A 7,624-nucleotide genomic window follows, 5' to 3' on the forward strand; every position below is an offset into this window, starting at 1 on the left:
TTAGTCATTATTGTTTCACACATTTCTTCTGTGCCTTTCTCTTTTTGATATTCCCATTATCTACACATTATACCTTCCTAGTTGTCCAATGGCTCTTGAAGATTTTGTCCTGTTTTTTTTTTTTTTCTTTTCAGTCTTTATTCCTTTGGCATTTCAGTTTTAAAGGTTTCTCTTGAGATATCCTCAAGCTCAGACATACACAGCTCTTCTGTGTCTAGTCTACTCAAGAGCCCATCAAAGGCAGGCTTTATTCTGTTACAGTGTTTTGGACTCTAGCATTTCTTTTTGTCTGTCTAGCGTATCCATTAGAGCCTAAGCATCTTTTTTTTTTTCTTCTTCTTTCTTTCTTTCTTTTTTTTTTTTTTTTGGTACCTCGGATTAAACCCAGAGGCACTCTACCACTGAGCCACATCCCCAGCCCTTTTTATTTAGAGACAGGGTCTCACTAAATTGCATAGGGCCCTGCTAAGTTGCTAAGGCTGGCTTTGTACTCACCATCCTCCTGCCTCAGCCTCCTACAAGCATGTGCCACCACCATGCCTGGCTGAGCCTCAGCATCTTAATTATAGTCATTTAAAATTCTCTGATAGAGCCAGCATCCTCGCCATGTCTGATTCTGAGGCTTATTGTACTTTTCAAACTGTTTTGTTTTTTTTTTTTTTTGCCTTGTGATATGTGTTCTAATTTTTTTTCCCTAATAGCTAGACATGATGTACTGGGTAAAGGTACTGATGTAAACGGACCTTTAGTAATGAGGTGATAAGGTGCTAGGGGAGGAAATGCACTCTATTGTCCTGTGAGTAGGTCTCTGTGTTTTAGTAAGCCTGCGACCTGGGCTTTGAACCTCCCTCCTGCCTCTTGTCCCCCTGACCTTCAGTGTGACAGGATGGAGGATGGATTTGGGTATTTTCCTTCCCCCAAGGTGGTTAAGTTTTGATAAAATCCCATCAGGTGAGGTTCTGGTTAACTAGTTTCTGAGGACAGACCTGGTTAAGAACAGAGTGCTTTGGCCTGGCTCAGGTGGCTTCCACTTCTCTTCCCCTCTCCAGAAATGCAGGAGATTTGTTTTCTATATTTACTCTGAGAAGCTAGTTGAACCCCTACAGGTAAAACTCACAGGAGCACGGGGACTCCTCTGTGATGAAGCCCTGGAATTTTAAATTCCCTCACTTGTTCCTACTAAGCCTCCAGCAGTCTATCAACCACAGTTCGGCTTCTCCTGCCCTGGCTCTGGTTCCTGAAGGGGTTTGTGCTCCTGAGTTTCTGATTTAGTGTGTTGTGATTCCCCGAATCTTCCTAATTTGGGGGCCAGCGGTTTGCCTGCAACCTCACTTCTCTGATGAATCTAAGAGGAGCTATTGATTTTTTGATTTGTTCAGCTTTTTACTTACTTATTGTTAGGATGGAGTGGTGGCTTTCACACTCCTTGCATGCTGGACCAGAAGCTAGAATAGTAGTCTAGTCGAAAAATGGCATTTCCTTCCAATTGAACACCACTCCCCCATCCTCCATGGATCCCCTCAACAAAGAACCTGCCCATCCAGGTTTGCAAGGTTAGTAAGGACCTGTGGGCTCTTTCCAAGGCCCTCTGAGCTGAGCAGAATGGCACAGGGAGACCTCCTTCAGGCAGGCTCCAGCTGCCTGCAGGACCAGGCGCAGTTTTTTGACTCAATTAGTTGTCACCTGGGTGGAGCCTTCCTTTTGGCCTGAAGCTCTGCTTGCACACTCCACTCTGTGGCAGCACCTGGGAAGAAGAAGTAAATAGCTTTTCAAGCTCCCATCTTCAGAGTGATATGAAGTCCTCGGTATGAACGAGCTTCCCCCAGGACTCACCAAGGTTCCTGGAGCCCAGTGGTTTTGGAGTGAATAAGGGACACTTTTATTAACCGTTGAAGCCTTTCCTCTAGATTGCAAAGTTTCAGAGCAACTGTATTCTGGGCCGAACTGGAAAAATACAAAGACAGAATTATTGAATCAAATCAGCAAAGAGTCTAACTGTGTTGGTCATGAGCCTAATCAGGGGGAGAATCCCTTAAAAATTATTTAGCAAAAAAGAGTTGATGTAAAATTTCTTCTCTTTGGTATAAAATTTCTTCTGCTGTTTTCATAGAGCAGGTTGTGACACAGGCAAAAGTCAATTTCATGTTTTATATTTTCATCAATCTATTATCTAAATACTCTTTGAAAAAAATCTCAAACTTTAAAAATTATCTAAATATCATATACATGTATGTATACATATATATGAATTATCAGTGTTTAATTTTTCTTCATACTGGCCAGTATTTTCCATTATGCATATTGTATAAATTCTATATTATTATATTCTATAATATTCTATATTATATATATAATAGTCTACGTTATATAATAGAAATTTGCTGATACCTATGAAGAAGAGGTAAACATCACTAATAATTCCACTACTCCAAAATAATCACAGCTAACACTCTGGTGTGTTCCTTCTAACACGTCCTCACACTTACATGATGTATATGAATTTCAATACACATACAGTTTTGTATCATGCTTTTTCCACATAATTTTATGTAGTATTTCTCCATGTCATTAAATATTCTTAAAATTCTAGATGTTCAGTAAAGATAACAACATTCTATTTTATGGGTGTCACATAATTTATTATGGATATCATTCATCATGGTTTCTACTTTTTGATTGTGTAAATAATCTGTAATGGATACCTCTGTATAAAGTTCTGTAGGCATATATTTGTGACAATTTCCTTCTGATCATTCTCTCATTTAAAAAAATATTTATTTTTTAGTTGTGGTTGGACACAATATCTTTATTTATTTTTATGTGGTGCTGAGGATCAAACCCAGGGCCTCACCCATGCTAGGCAAGTGTTCTACTGCTGAGCCACAACCCCAGCCCCTCATTCTCTCATCTTTAAACTGCAGCTAGGACCTTTTTTTTTCCATTACTGGGATTGCATCCAGGGGCATGGTCTACCACTGAGGTACATTTTTATGTTTTATTTTGAGATGGGTCTCACTAAGTTGCCCAGGCTGCCCTTGAACTTGATCCTCCTGCCTCAGCCTCTGAATCACTGGGACAGGCCTGCACCACTATGCTTGGCTAGATTTCTAAAACTACTATTTCTAAAACTAAGAAGGTAGTTTTCGAGCAGTCCAGTCTCAGCCACTCGGAAGGGATGGCCAAGGTTTGGATATTGAAAACCCTTGTTCAGATTTTCCATTTTCCTCTTTGTTTCTTTGGCACTCAAGATTGAACCCAGGTGGGCCTTGCATATTGCAGACAAGTGCTCTACCTCTGAGTTATATCCGCAGCTAAAATTGCCAGTTTTAATTTTTTTATTAAGATATTTAACAATTTTAAATGATATAATATGGCATTTTGTTTTTCTTAAGGAGGAAACATGCATCATTCAAAAGAATTAATTGAACACCTACTATGTGTGTGGCTCAGTACAAACTCTGGGGATCCAGTTATGAGCAAAGCAGATGGGTTGATAATCACATATTTATGTTTGGATGTAATTTGTTTAAAAACCTTTGCTGGCCTGTAGAAAGACCCCCCCCCCACCCCCCTTTCCATTTTTGTCTATTTTCTTTGGAACAAATCACATTTATGCTGAGATTAGAAGGAAGTACACATGTAATGCACCTGGCACAGCAGGTCTTCAACAACAATGGTTGCCCTCCACCATCATATTCCCTTGAAACAGTTTTCATTCATTCATTGCCTGTGCTGAGCCACGTAAATCCCCCTGTTTTCCAGCATGCACAGCTAGGCTGTGTTCTTCTCCATGAGCCCAGAATCTTGGCATCAATTACCACCAGGTTCTAAGTTAAAACCAATAGAACTTGACTTTGAAGGGCCAATAATTTACAGACTTTGGGGTTCAATGTTGAGTTGTGAATCTGAGTGACAGGCATTATGTGAAATGTTCTCTTTGAAAGTTTAATGGAAAAATTGGGACCATTCAATGTTCCCTTTGCATTTTATACCACTATTGACTCTTTTCCTTCTAGACCTCAGAATCGCTGAGGCTCAGTCCTCAAGAATCACTTCCTAAACTGGGCAGAGAGGCAAACACCTGTGGTCCCAGCTACTTGGGAGGCTGAGATAAGAGAATCACTTGAACTCAAGAGTTCAAGACCAGCCGGGGAAACATTGTGAGACACCCCCCCCCACCCCCCATCTTGAAAAACAAAACAAAGCAAAAAAGGAATAATTTCTTGCTTTGTGATCAACTGCTCATGACCTTGGTCATTTGGAGAGGATGTAAAACTGGCTAACAGGATGGAAGGATGAATTCCATCTTTCTGTGTTGGGCCAATTCTCCTTCCCCACAGAACTCCTGGGGATAAATACAGATTATTTGAGGGAGTAAAATTCTTCTTGTAAATTTTTTTCCTTTTCTATAAGCACTAAAACCATTCATTTTCCCAAAAGGAAGCTTGTCTCTTACGCACATTCTCTTTCAGCATGTATCTGTTGTTAATCCAGTTCCACCGACAGCTCGTCAGGGGCTTATTTTGTGGAAGTTCTAGATGGTCCTAGCAACCCATAACTTCTTGAAGGAATTGTTCTAAAAACCAGAAACTTTAAAAACTGATCTTCTGGCCTGAATGAAATAAAACACAGAAATAAACCTGGAGAAGCTAGTAGAACTCTCCAATAGGTTATAGGTAAGGAATAATATCAAACAACCTCTTCTTACCTTCTACACCACACTTAGTTTCTTTTCTTAGTATCTTTTTCTCTCTCTGGATCATTTATAATGTTTAAAAGAATCTTATTGGCAGCTCGTTATAATATCATGTTGCCTACAGTAAATCTAACCTAATGTGAAAAAATTATTGGCTAAGTTTCTTTTATCCACATTAGAGAGTATTTGAAACATTGATCTCTGGGCACCTTTGATAGATCATGGCCACCTGATAACTCTCCCAGGATGGATTTACTGCTAGTCAATGCATGATGAATTGTGTACTTCAGGAGAGCAAGGTTGGGTCCACACATGGCTGTAATGGAAAATGAGGTAGGGGAATTTATATACCTAATTAAAAGGAGCAAACTCTCAAATCCAGACCCATAAATTGGCTTTTAGAGATCTGATTGCTGAAAGAGTTACAAATCAAAGCAATTTGAGGTGAGAGTTCATTCTTCCTGAATCAGGGGAGCTCAGCCAGCACTTTTAAAAACTGAAAGCTTTCACTTGATATTAATTTCACTTACAATAAGAAATATAAATGTAATCAGAATTATATGACTGTAGACAAATCTGATTTATGAAAGTCTGTCAAAGCAGCTGTAGACTGTAAGAATCAGCACCTGATATAGCTTGAGATGGAGAATCACAGGATTGTTTACCTAATAAACCCTGGAGTGTATAAGATATCCTGGATCATTTAAAATTTTTTTGTGTTTAGATAAGAAAGTTTTAAAAAAGGAATCTGGAAAAAATGTTGGATCACAAACAATTGTAGGAATATGAATTCTCTGGTGTTTTCCACATAGGGCCATAATAAATTAGTTTACCCTGTGTTTTGTTGAAATATTTTGCTGAATTGATGACTGGTGAGGATGCCTTTGTGTTGCTCCGTATTATTATCATCCTGGGTCGTTTGGAGGACCTAACACTGGTTTTTAATCACATCAGCAACATAAACCATGATGGTGGTGTGTATATTTCTTGCTTCATAAGTGCCTTTAAATCTGTGAGTAGCTGCATATCTCATGAGCAGCAATTTGAGCTCCAGGCTCCACACACGGCCCAGAGGAGAGCTCCCTGGACCTGGGATCAACTGAACTCCAGGCCCTGACACGGTCAGCCCTGGACGTCCCTGAGCCTGAGGAAAGCCATCGAGTAGATCATCCTATTGTCTGGAAATGTCAGCAGCTGTGCTGGGGACAAGTGTGGAAGCCACATCTCTCAGGTCTTTGGGACCACGGGGCTCCATTCTTTGTGTGTGAGAGACTTAGAGATTCGGAAATAGAGAACTTGAACAGGCGAAAATGAAGGACCGGCAAGATACCTAGAGAGCCTCTGAGAGCATTTCTTTGTTGCAGGCAGGGAGCGAGATCTTTCTCACTCAGTGTCGAGCCTTCAGCTGGTCTCCTTCAAGCCTGGGTGATTCTCTGCCAGAGGGAAGAAGGATGGCGAGGGGGAGCCAATGGCCGCCCTATCATCAGCTGTGGACTTAGGGCTGTCTTAGTTTCTATAAATATTTGACACGTGAGTAGTAAGCAGGGAGCAACGATCAGGTCCGAATTACTCATTTGTTACTCTGTAAATGGAAAATTGAGTGTCTTTGGATGCAGTCAGCTTGAATCAAGTTTGACATATACAATCAGTGGGCGGACACATCATGGGTAGCGCAGCAAGAGGTTCGGGGGGGCCTGTCTGGAGTGAGAAGACTCCTCTGGAGTTTGGCTGCTTGCCTTGGGGCACTATCCCCCTGGATTAGTCCCCAAACCTGCCCTGGGCCTGCCAGCTACAGCTCTGGAACCATCCCAATATCTTCCACAGGCCTTTCTTTTCTCTTTGTACTGCAACTGTATTGGGGATGTGCCAGAGCCTTTTACCAGGTGCCCTGGACAATTCTACTTCCTTATTCTGCTCTACTCCAATCTGTCCTCTTAATAATCCCACACTCTAGACAGACTTGGGTTTGAATCCAAGTCCTCAAGTTGGAGAAATCTCTTTGAGACTCAGTGCCCTCATCTCTGAAATGTGGAGTGAGCAGCCAGCTTGGGTTGTCTGGGATTCAGGACTTCAAGTGCTAAAACTGGGAAAACCTTGTGCAAATTGGGAACATAATAAAACAGGAAGTCTGACTGCACGGTGGGTGTCTTTTTCTGAGGCGGGGTGCAGACCTGGGCATACCCACGATGTTGGTGGGCTTTGTACCTGACTGGATGAGGGGCAAGGCAGAAGTCAATCAAGAGAGGATCCAGCAGCTTCTGGAGGAGAATGACCAGCTGACCTGCTGCATGGTGGATTATCAGAACAAGTGTGTCCAGTACCAGCGTGTGTTACATAGGAATCTCATTTATTTCGCTACCATCACAGATGCCAGCCCATTCAGTTCTTCAAAAGCCATGGAATGATCTTTCAGTTGTAAGGAGTAATTGAATGTAATCTATCTCCTATAAAATACAGACAGGATCTTTACCAATTCACCTGCTTAAAACATGAAACCTCTGTGGTTCTTTTTAAAATGTGAAAATTTGCAGAAAGCTACTAGCTTAACTATATTCTCAATGTAAATATTTATTTTAACAATTAATCAGATTCCCCAGAAAGTAGACCCAGGTGTCCTCTTTCCTGAAATGGGAGTGTGTTTGGGTGACAAAGACATCAAGGGCTCTTCAAGACTACTCTTTAGTTTTAGCCTGAAGAGGGAAACTGAGTAGGTACTGGAGGATCAGCAGGAATTGCTGAGACTTCTGCCTAGTCTTTAAAGGCCAAATGGATACAGTGTCTGTGTGTCCCATCCAGTTTGTAAATGTGTTTCCCCTGACCGCTCTTCTCTTTCTTACTTTGAAATAAAGCTTGCTTTTCCACAACAGAACAATATGAAGGTCTAGGTGTTTCCATGTAACAAGTGTTATAATTGGTTCCCTCAAAAAT

At 41.1% G+C, this 7,624-nt stretch overlaps 1 pseudogene; it reads left to right on the forward strand.

Moving 5' to 3' along the window:
* Nucleotides 1–6,882: 6,882 nt before the first annotated feature.
* Nucleotides 6,883–7,101, forward strand: LOC143403599 (SS18-like protein 2 pseudogene; annotated as a pseudogene).
* The last annotated feature ends 523 nt before the right edge of the window (nucleotides 7,102–7,624 follow it).

The sequence above is a fragment of the Callospermophilus lateralis genome, chromosome 7 (genome assembly GCF_048772815.1).
Source record: "Callospermophilus lateralis isolate mCalLat2 chromosome 7, mCalLat2.hap1, whole genome shotgun sequence".
Classification (NCBI taxonomy): domain Eukaryota; kingdom Metazoa; phylum Chordata; class Mammalia; order Rodentia; family Sciuridae; genus Callospermophilus; species Callospermophilus lateralis.